This window comes from Acanthaster planci, linkage group LG05 (assembly GCF_054643075.1).
Source record: "Acanthaster planci isolate LZ-2023a linkage group LG05, COTS_SCS, whole genome shotgun sequence".
Taxonomy (NCBI): Eukaryota; Metazoa; Echinodermata; class Asteroidea; order Valvatida; family Acanthasteridae; genus Acanthaster; species Acanthaster planci.
The window spans coordinates 20,580,467-20,592,508 of record NC_141781.1 but is presented as its reverse complement, the minus strand read 5'-3'; the positions used below and the strand labels follow the sequence as shown (position 1 = coordinate 20,592,508).

The 12,042-nt window shown below is 45.7% G+C and overlaps 1 protein-coding gene across 2 annotated transcripts in view; it reads right to left on the bottom strand.

The window, feature by feature from the left end:
• The window catches only part of LOC110984122 (uncharacterized), a 62,351-nt gene that overhangs the window by 26,941 nt on the left and 23,368 nt on the right, over window positions 1-12,042 (bottom strand). For both annotated transcript variants that reach the window (XM_087137076.1, XM_087137077.1), the window contains exon 2: window positions 4,545-4,677. The gene's annotated coding sequence lies outside the window, so the exon portion shown is untranslated. The remainder of the gene's footprint in view (window positions 1-4,544; window positions 4,678-12,042) is intronic.

Sequence of the window (12,042 nt, the reverse complement as noted above, 5' to 3'; positions counted from 1 at the left end):
CGAGAATTGCATTAAATCTAATAACCCCAAAGTGGCCGAAAAGCAAAATACATTTTCCTTTCACGGAAAATAATATTCCAGCGATGATCACCGGTCAGTGAACTGTGTGTAACAGAGCGCCGTTCTCATTACGGAGGGTGCATCGTATGTAGTCGCACGTCTCCGAGACCGTCTGGAAACTCAATCTCCTGAACGACTGATCCTATAAGACATACAGGCGAGTGGGATTTTATTTCATTCATTCCTCGGTTTCTTGAAGAAACCACCGCCTCGCTGAATGATGCACGTTTCCAGACAGCGGAACTAAAGCAACAGGAACACCCCCCCCCAAAAAAAACCCACCAAAAACAAAACCAAGATAACACACATGCGCGTAGGCGTATATCGTGTCCAAGGAAACCCAACTGATCTTGTGTAAAATATGTACAGCCTCTGCGTTCATGTGAAGGCTTATTATTGATAGAGAACGCGAAGATTAAGGCAGTATTTGGTTTGAATTCAGTCTTCGGTCTTGCTATTTGCCTTTCTGTTGGGGAAAAGGATTTTTGTAAGTTTTCCCTCGTTCGTCTCAGAGAAGGTGATGTCACTCTTGCTGCTGCCACACCCATAATTCCCCATAGAACAAAATTACAATCGCGTGGAGGCTAGCAAGTGTAGCATGGCGAAAACTATAGTTAAATGCCAGATGGCAAGTCCTCACACAGAAAAATGCTGAATCGGTTTAAGACAAGACTTGCATGGTCTGTGGTTTACGTTTGGGGTCCTGACATGTAGCGACGACTTCACTCAAATTTGGAGTCTTATTAAAGGGACCATTCCTTGCCACACGAAAGGTGGAAATGAAATAAACTGACGGGTTCGTGTCCTGAAAATCAGTAAACGCAATACAACGATTTGGGGGGCAACATCCTCGAGCCGGCAAGAATCAGTGTTGAATTGTTTCCACACAGTCTGAATCTTGAAGGATCTCCTGGAATCCTGACCTATAAAGCCCGTGATATTCACACAGGTTGAGCGATCCCATCCACAGCATCACTGCGCGCCAAGATCTCGACGAGGGGACTCTCGGTCTGGCACGTGGCGACTCAACTTGCCCGCGTCACACGAGCCAATGACTGCGCAGCACGCACCCCTCCCCCACCGCTCCAAACTTCGCTCGTTATCAGCCTTCACGTAGGCCATCCAACCGTAGCGGAGACTCTGGAAGGGGTCTCCTACACGCCGGTGGGGAGACCTGTCAAGACAATGACGGGGAAGCTCGCGCGTTCTCTCTGCCTCGAGGGTTACCAAGTTGCCTCACTCGCCGTCTCCCCCCCCCCCATCGCTCTCTCCGTAGCACTCTATCGTGTGCTGATTCTATCTATCCTGTCCCCGCGAGCAAAAGTCGCGCCGGCAGTCCAACAATCCTGCGTGTGAACACGGGAGCAAATTTCCGGAATTCTCGAACTGGGATCGGTGGCCGGGGGTGATATAGGCGAAAATAATTTTTCCAAGAGGTCTTTCTGTGATTAATGGTGGACTTTGCACCGAACACCGTCGCTGGAGTATACGGTGGTTTGAGATATTCGGGACGAGCAAGGCTTACGGTAATTGATACGACAGCAGGTTTGTAGTAATTGATACAGTGGAGATGACAATCACTGGATGTTCTCGTTGGAGCAGATGAGATGGTGGCAGTATTGAGGAAGATAATGCTACCGATAATGAAGATGATAGTGTTGATGTTTTGATGGGGAGTCCAATGATGGTGTCGATTGTGATGACGGAGATCACTATAGGGTTGTCATGGTGATGCCCACGATACAGATGTTTCGGTTATCAGCAACCGCGGTTCACAGCAGCTGGTGGCCGGGATGAAAAAGTGGCGATTCTTGTTGGGATCTTGAAGAGGGTCAGTGGTGGCTGTAATGACTGACATCGGCGCTGCCGAGGGTGGCGATTCTAACCGAAAGACGGAGCATAATGGCACACCCAGTGTTGTCCACGGTGATGTCAGTGGTTATCTACGTTCAGGAGAGGGCTTCCGCAGGAACGCTTGTGAAGACCATTTGTCGCTGCGGCACCACCGCTTCGATCCACATCCTCTCTCAATTCCCCCCAAAGTAATAAGCTGCCTGATTATGCATAATTATCAAATGCACACGACACTGGCCCAGGTCGTCAGACAAAGGCTGGAATTGACCTGGAGCGACGCAGCCCGGTTGTCAAGAGCAATATTCCTCTGTTGTTTGCTCACACCCGTGTGGAAGGAAGAGGGGGGATTTTTCCAACGGATAATTGCTTCCAAATGTCTCCCTTGTCAGGTATCTCCTCATAAATTCGGGTTGACATAGCTGACCAGCGGCTCGAAACTCGAGATGCACCGCTGTTATTCGGAATGCAAGGCTGGTGATGCTGTCGCCACGGCAACCCAAGTAGCTTGGTGATCATCGGAACCGTCCTGGGAGGGTTCCATCTTTCAGGAAGTTTGTGAGGCAAGTTAATTCCCCTCTAGGTTGTCGAGCAAACAAGTCTGAGCTCCTTTTCTTGGGCTGAGCTTCTTTTCTCAGTGTGCGTGTAACTATAGCTTTCCAGGAGTAACAGTATACGAAGCTAACATTTTAGAGATATTAGTTGGGGAACTAATACACCGTGAATATTGGACCGAACATGGACAGTAAGCTGGGAGGGGAATACGAGATGGGCAAAGTTTCTGCTCCCTGGACCGATAAAACGGGAAGGAGACATAAGTGAAAACGGGATCCTAGTGGGGAATGGACATCACTGTCCAACGAATACGGATTAATCGCAGACCAACCAATCTCAGCCAAAAAACACAAAGGGCACGCTTGTGAGGTGATTTCTCAAGTATATCGTAAATGATTCAGTACTGGCCACACGATCAAATGAATGAAATCATGCCTGCAAAACCTCCGTGCATTGTCGGCAGAACATTCAAAAACACCGATGTTTAAAGGCAATTTCTGTGCTATGGGACGTCTCACATTTCTACTACGGATTCGGATGATATGATTTTTCTAGATTTATGACTTCGATTCAGTTCAATTCAATACCAATATAACTTTTTACCCCATTAAAGGGAAATTCCCCTAGGCCTTTTTACACACATAAAAAGAACATTTAGAAAAATACAAAATTTAAGAATCAATATGGCTGATAGCTACATAATAAAAGCTTACTAATACCATACCATAAACAGATTATCATACAACATTAATAGTTATAAAATAAAGCGGGGAAAACAAACGTTTCATCATCCTGGTAAACGAAACTGAGAAGAACTGCAAAACACCTGCTCATTGTATCACTTTTAATTAATAGCTGATGGAACAAATGAGCCACCGTAACGCGCAGTTCTTATTCTCCGTTGTACCAGCCAGTGTAACTTCCTGGACTATGAATAAACCTATTATGCAACGGATGACACCTATCTGCCATGATCAGAGCGATCTTACAGCGCATGTTCGACTCAATTAAATCCACCAAAAATTCCCCCTGATGGCCAACAACCCTGCTAGCTTATTAACTATTGTGTCCAACATATTTTTTGATCTTGAATTTTCTTATTTCCAAACACACAGGTTAAGCAGAAGGTAAGAACACTTTGTAAAACTGGTAGAACGTCATTTTAAAATATTGTTTGCCGAGGACTGTTGTAATACGGTGCAGGTTGACGTTGTAGACCCAACATATCGTTTCAAGGTATCTCCCATGCATTCAAATCTTCACCCAGAAGATTCTATGGGGGGGGGACACATTTTTACTTTGAAGGGGCAGTAGAGACTCTGGTTTTTAAAGTAGATGCTTTGTAACACGGGCCACCGTGTCGAACAGCGCCCTCTCGTGGAGTCTTATCGTGTTTGTTTAACCCTTGTAGCTGATTCGATACCAAAATCTCTTTTTGTCTGTGCTGCTGTTTGTTCATTTTCACTCAATCAATGTAGCTGAATGCCTGTATCTTCTCTTCCATCACCAGAAGGAATCGAAAGGATTTTGTGCATCTTCAAAACTTTAATTTGGAACAGTTTCCCTACAACCTTTGATGAATATGTGCGTGTAAACTGCTATTTAAAATGAGGGTCAAAATGCTCAGTATTTCTTTTTTGGAAGATCTTGGTTGGAATTCTGTTCTACGAACGCACCGAACAGACCTGTGCTAATCCTACTACGGTCACAGTCATCAGAAATCTTTCTTTTCAGGTTACCTAAAAATGTAGGGCGCCGGGTAGTTCATGAGCGCCATCCATCACATCCTTCCCATCAGACCAACGACCGCCCGTTAACTACCAGCCCCAAAACTAAACACCGGGCAACGACTTCCCTTTTGCTTGACCTGTCGAGAGCGCGGGGGTCAGACTCGGCGGCGCGATTTGACAGCGGAATTCCAGCAGTGATAGAGATCAGACTCGGTTCTTTTTTCCCCCAGATCTCACTTTTCCCTCCTCCTTTTATAATTTTCATGTGGAGGTGGAACTGTGTAAATTTGAGACATAATTCACTTTCGTGGACCAGACTATATACGGTAAAGAACTTAAAGGACTTACTTCCTGAGTTCTTCCCAAATGTTTCCAGATTTTCAGAGAGACAGACATCCTCCTTGTACGCAGAAACACTTGGTTTAAAAGCTAACTGCAGGACATCAATGCTGACTGTTCGAAGGCAAATTTGTACTTGAACCTGAAACAACAAACGAACAAAGCAAGGGTGTGAGATAAAGAGAAAATGTGGAAATTCACAAGAAAAAATAATTCTCCTCAAATGGCTCACCGTGATTCCGGTTTCTTTCGCTCATACGTGTGTCTCCAGATAAGCGATTTCACAGGATGCCTATCATAACTCCAAAATACTCGACCTGTACAGTGAATGACATGACTGCTCAGTGGTCTTTCACTTTTCAATGCCTCTTAACATCCGTTCTGAAATTTGCGCATCAATTCCGAACGTGGGCGAAAAACTACCATTAATTAGTTTTCTCTTAACCCTCCCCCCAAAAAACAACAAAAAACAAACAAAAAAACATCCCAAATAGATCGGAAAGTGTTTGTCATCGATGTGTTCTCTCTTCAGGCTTCAAGCATGAACAACTCACATAACCCGTTCCTCGCCGCACATTTTCAACTCTATTTCCGCACTGCCCAAACAGTCTTTAAGGCGGTTGACATTTAAGGGTCATAATTTACGGAGTGTTATTGTAATGAAACGCGCACTTGAGCCGGCGCGTAAATGTTGTCATCGCCCTCCGTTCACCCCTGCTGCTCCCCCCATGAGTGCTTTACGACGATTCGGTCTGAGGTGACTACCGGACAACTGCCCCTTTTACACTTTGACCTCAGACAGCAGTTCTAGCATGAGCTCACTACATAGAGTCAGGGAACCAATTACAGATACATATGCTACAAAACCCTGCTCGCGACGCTGGTATCCAAGATGCAAAGGCAAATCAAAGTGCTGGAAAGTGGTCTACATGTATCCTCTTTTCGTAGGCAATATTACAACAGGCAATCGTAACAAAATACAAACTCATCTGTGATTGGGTGAGGTGACTCAACTAAAGACCCAATGGAAATTGGCTTATCGTCTTCAATTTTGCGAGGGTCATGCAATGATTCTGTAGATTACCAAAACATAAGTATGATACACGCTGAAGCACGCCATAAACGTAAGAAACTTCTTTCAGCGAACCTTTCAAGTTTTTGAGGCTTTTGGAAAAGATGAAGTGTTTTAGTCATGAACTATGAAAAAGGTGTGGTTTACGAACCAAGCGTGCGTTCATGTGTTTCGTGAGGTTGAAAGTAGTCATGGAGACGGTAAGGCCGTGTATATGCATACGATGGCAAAGAAAGTGAGGCTGGTTCGGGGCAGTAAGTGCGATATCAAGGCGGATGAGGTTTACGGTAATTTTATGAGGATTTCGCATGCAGTCTGCGAGATTCGTACGGACGAGTGAAAAACTGTTTAAAAGCGTGTATAGGGATGGCAAGCCGACGGCCGAAGAACGTGTAACGGTGTGCTTGGGTTTCGGTGAGGTTTTTGAAGACTACAAAGGAATATGAAAACAATGATGATGCGGTTGATGTCTGTTATGAAATGGAGTTGAATGATAGGCCTTTGATATGAGGTTAAATCATCATGAGCCTTAATCACTCAGTTCACAATTGTGCGGAGGACGATGATGGAGTTTGTGTGGGACGTGGGTACAATGAGGCTCATGTGAGCATTTTCGACGAGACTTTGATGAGGTTTATAAGAATAGTATAGTAAGGATTGTTGAGTTGAGGAAGATGGGACCCGTTAATTATCATACAGGTTTTATGAGGCAAATATGTATAGCACTGTAGTACACTTAGTCTGTAGTGTCTTTTGCAAGGAGCATCATGGTGCCCACTGAGGTTTGAGGTGAGTAATGAAGCCGACAGTGTCGCCGGTTGGTACATGTATGTTGACTACAGGTATAATGAATGTGTGGTCTGAGGGATGAGATTAGTCGGCTCGCTGATGGGATGCATTGATGGGTGCTGAGGCTAGCCTTGGCGAGGAAATCTTGCCGGTGAGAGTTAGGCGGTTAGTTGAGGTCCGTTCAGATACTAGTGTGGGGATCGTACAGGGGGCTGCCCGACATCACGGGATTAAAAAAAATTGGTGATATGCTTAGTAAATTGGTCTCTCCATTATTGGGTTGTGGCATTGATAAGACTTAACGAAGCAAACCCCTTGGTGGAAAGGTCAATGGGTGGGCTTAGAGGTATGGTTGTTGGGTTGACGAGGGTAAAATTAAAATCATGATACTCGCGAGACAGATTTACAATAAGCTTCAGTAATGTTGCTTCTGTCTTGATTTTCTTATGAACAAACGTTCAACCGTGACGAATAATGGCGATTCGTAGCCTTCAAAGAGGTCTAACAGTTGAAAGACGTTTTGCTCACCCTTTACACTTGCACGTCTCATGAATAGCGCCTAACTGATTTCTTCTCTCTCTCTTTCTTCAAAGGTCGAGGCCGAGCGTGGAAACACATGCACGTATACGTTTGTACATGTGCGGCGCTCAAGCATTCTATTCAGGAAGGCACGGATGCCCGTTTGAGGCTTGCCATACCGAAGCACTTCTTCACCGTTAATAACTTCTTTTGCTCGTTATCGTTAATGCTTTGAATTGTTCATTCCGCGGCATCAGCGGCAAGATCAAATGCCTCGTGCAGCACTCGAACAAGGCACGTTATCTCTCCCCTCGCTTCACTGCATCCTTTTTTCCCCTCGCCTTTCTCACAAGGCAAGCCCATCCTTCCCTTATCAGTTTATCCTCTTTCTGCTCCGTTCGGGAGACTCGCTGGCCAACCCCCCCCCCAAGCCTTTCAAGTACACGCACCCGGAGTTGGTCAAGGACAGGGAAGATTTTCTCAGAAACTGAACTCCGTTTTCGCGTACAACGGCGACTACAGCTTCGAAAAATTGTGCGGCGCCAAATCTATTCACATACGGAAGGTTTATGGTACGGGATAAAGCATTTAAACCATACTATTCTCTCTGCCCAGAACTACAGGTTTTTTTTAAGATCATCAAGGCTACGAACTACTTTTTCCATCCCGAAAAAAAGAAAAGTACAATGTGTACAATACGGCCGTTTCACAATAGTGAGCCACCAAGAATTTGCAATGCGCGAAATTTGTCGACCCAGTGTGCGTTTGGAAAGGGTCGACATATTTCGCGCATTATGATTGGCCAACGTGCTGCAAACTCTTGGTGGCGCACCATCATGAAACGTCCGTATTAATATGTGTCAATTATGGAGTGAAAACAATAATTCCTTGCGATTTCAACATCTTTTCACAATATAGAGGCTGATATACCTGCCTTATTTGAGTTTCGTAAATTTCGCTTCACACTTTCGACGCCGTCAACTGTTGCGAGTTACACTAATACTCTTACAAGCAAGTTAAACGGGACACTTTCAGCCAAAGATATTTGGCTTAAGTAGAACTTATGCACGTCTAGACCCTATTTAAACGTAAGGCAATGCCCTGTCAAAATTCCTGATTTTGCAAATAAGAAAAGAAATTGGAATACATGTATATATTCGTAAGCAATTATAGATTAGCTTTCAGGGATGGATATCACACACGTACTGTTTGGTTGATGGGGTATTTCTGCCAAGGGGACCTATCCATTCAAGCGAAACACACCAGGAGTCTGGCCCAGTAAAAAGTGTGGTTCGTCTGGCCATAATTTCTATGATGACAGTGGCAGCCTCGATTATCCCACCGAGTGTCCACAAAACACGTATAAAGCAGGTTAAATGCAAAAATGTACCGATGGTGGAAAGGTGAACGCTTTTTATGGTACTCGGCCAGTGCCATAAAGTAGTGGAGCGAATGCGATGTTGTTTCTGAAACTAGATCCCTTGTTGCAAAGTGAACTGCAGCCATTTCTTGTGTAGTATTTAACCCAGACATTTGGTAAATTCGCTGCCCAGTCAAAATGGCCACCGATCCAAGGTCATTGGTTGATGCTTAGTTTTCATGCTGAAGATAAGCAGCAGGCGGGTTATGGCTCAGTCCCCGGTGACCATCTTGCCAATGCTTCTTCAGCTGACTTGTTTTCCCGAGGGCCAGATTAACCAGATCGAGATTATCGAGGGTACGGTTGACATCATTTGAAACGGGGGGGGGGCTTCTGTACGGTGACAAGAGATGGCGCCTTGTCACCAAGCAACAACATCCCTTCCCAAAGTGAGACAACCTTGCATTTTCGTTTTGACGCATCGTTCTCCATGGTACTTCCGTGTGGGCCTAACAAGGGTGGCTCCTGGTCCCACCATTGTGGTTCGAGGCCAGAGAACCACCGTGGTCTGTACAGAATTCCAACACGCCTGCGTTTTCCTATTGTGTATACATATCGCAATGCAAAGCCTCATACTGCATTGGCTAAAGATACTGCTGTTGGTTTTCAGAACCGAGCATCCCTTCGCAGCGGATCTGACAGTATGGGGCGAATAACATCCTGATTATTTTTATGTCTCTTTCAAAAGCTCGGTTTTTCGAGATGTTTTATTCACTTTTTTACTTCAGGAAAGAGGAAACGATCTCATGACACCCGGAAAGGCTCATATCTAGGTGCTGTTTCTACCCGAAGTAATAAGTGTCATTAACAATAAAAAAAAAAGTAGTTCTTCGATTGTTTTTTTGTCAAAGAAATAGAGGGGCAATCTGGTATAATGGCAAGCGCTGTTTCGAGAAAACATTTGGATTTTCGTTGGAATTTTGTCGGATGGTAGCACAAAGACAAGCCCTATTTTCTGTCATATTTAGTAGGCCAACCAGATTTATTGAATACATGGAGAGAGCTTTTCCCCAATTTGGGGGGCTCGTAGTGCTGGACAGACCTGGAGCAACGCAGACGAAGCGACTAACGACACCAATATTTACGCTGGATCAGAGTAACCAGCCCGTCTGCATGAACTTCACGCCCGAAATCACCGGCGCCAGCCAGACAGCGACTCCGTCCGCTTCAAAACGCTTGGACGAAACCCAGACGCCCATGCTGAACCACCACGCTGGCCCTGGTCGCCCGAAGATCTACCCCATAAATCCCTCAAGGCCTCGGGGCCTGGGGGACCCGGTCCTGGTCGTGACCCGAACCGCGTACCCAGGCTCTCTCCTGGATGACAAGGACCATATTGCACCGCCGATCCAGAAGAGAGCTGCGTTCGTATCTTGCTCTATGATATCGTAACAAATGCGAATCACAAGTCCGATCACAGGAAAGATGGTTCCTAAAGAGGACCGACCTGCGAGCTTAAGCCACATGGGCAGTTTGGTACATGGGGCAAGTTGAACTGCGAAAATGTCTTGATGTTATAATCGTGAGTCAGTGAAAACTTTGCTTTTGTTTGAATCTAAGAGGTGATTTCGCGTTAATAGCAAATGGCCACTTCACATGTTTGACTCTGAAAATGCCACAAGAAACTATCCTATGGATACTGCTTGCAGACCACTTTGCTCGATCTGACTTTTAACGGTAACACAAGTCAAGTCAAAACTTCTCCGTCACATCAGAAGGTCATTTCCCCGACAAAAATTAAGTTGTTCGTTGTTTTGTGTTCACCCCCACCTTTTAAGCACATTCGGTTTTCGAAGGGAAAACATGCATTTCAACACTGAACACTTCAGCGAACGAGCTTTGATTACCAGTAGGTGTATTAGTTAAAAGGTATTCCGTTTGCTTAGCGGCTATGAGGTCGGATCATATGGGCATACAGTTGCACACGAACATCATTGCAAAGCACATTTATTTTTTCGGACACGAAAAATCTTATAAAAACTACATAATACATGGAAATTCTGGAACTTAGTAGGAATTTGTAGATGAAGTCTTTCGCAGAAAACCGGCAACTTTGTTTCCAAACTTTTCAGCACAGTCCAACTCAATCTTTCGGCAGTAGTTCTGGGCCCAGCGGGTCGCCGCGTTGACGCGCCGCGGTCCCGGGCTTCGGGCGAACCCCCACACCACCAACCGGCGGGACGGACAACGGACGCCATGTCCATCAATGTTGTTTCTTCTCCCCTTCCCTTTCTTTTGCCCGGTGGGGCAAGGTCCCACGAGGGGCGAGGGAAGTGTGAACAGAACCCCCGTCCCTGGAGATGTAATTACGGTGGGCGAGTTCAGCGTCCCGGCTAATGCGTGGGTTTGCTCGTGGAGCGGCACAGCGAGTTGTGATAAACCATATGGCGCGAGCTACGCTCTGATGACTTCACCCCCGTGCCCGCTGCTCGCTCATTCTCCCTCAGTTACAAAAATGATCAAAACATATGCAAAGGAACACGGACACTTCTTGGTGTAACCAGTGCCCGTCAATCGCCCCACATAGCTTCTGAGCCACATCAGTCGGTTGTTTTTTTTTCAAACTCCACACTGCACTGCCCTTAGATGAATGTTTTTCAGGAGAAAGCAACAAACATCGCACATAGTTGGGGCTAGACGGTTTCAGCTTTTTGAAGTCGTTTATTGGCAGCTCTGGGCTTAAAACCTGATCTGTTCAATGACTGCTTCATTTCCAGACTGAATCTGTCATCGTCAGGGTATGATCGTGGAACATTATCTCTCAGCATTGGGTTGAAATAATACAATATGTCTTTGTTGTAATCAAATTTCGGCATGAGTATATCTGAAAAGGGTCAAAGTACATTCCAAAAAGTAAAGAAAATAGTAAGATTGATGGTGATGTCACTTCTGAGGCCGTCCAACTTATAACATCAAACGCCCTCAAAAGTGTGCGGGCGCCCTCTATAAATTTTGGCAACCCCTCTGCGAGGGTGGGCCCCGGGGAGATCTCGGATGTGTTAAAATACTTCATCCCGACCGTACATCAAGGAAGCAGGAACAGTTCATAAGCCAAGAAAATAGTGTAGGTTTGTGCTGTCATCTGCATGACAACTCACCATACCACAACCGGCACCGGACAAAAATGTTGACAGCTCATTTCTAACAAGAAGTCCAAGCAAACTGCATGAGTGTTACAGTCCAACCGCTTATGGAATCGGTGAGAAAAATGCATTGAAGCTGAAATGCACAACAGTCATCTCGATCGATGCATTTTTTTCATAGAGTAAATCCTCTCAGTGAATATATTCCTGAAAACAGATCTTTGCCCCGGCGACAGCAGGAAAAAAATTCTCAACGCGTGTTTCTGTGCTGAAACCTTGACCAACTTTACGGCGGAGCATGACAAGACACAAATCGAAAGCCCCGATTATACAAGTACACTACAGGCGGCTGGTCTGTGTTTGGACGGGAGATTTGAGCGATAAGCCAGCTCTTTTTAGGTGACCGGTCCAAGAGAGTGGCCCCGACAGGGCGGTCTGCCAGTCAGAGCAGCAAGCCCACTAGTCACTAAACTCTGTCAAAAAAGATCCCGCCCGGTAGACTAATTGCGGCGTGTGCCGAACTCAGCGGGTTGCTGGGTTATCGTGTCACATCCAATTTGGGAGCATCACCAATAACGGTGGTGGGGGGGGGGGACGATTGCCAGCCTCGAACTGCGGCTACTA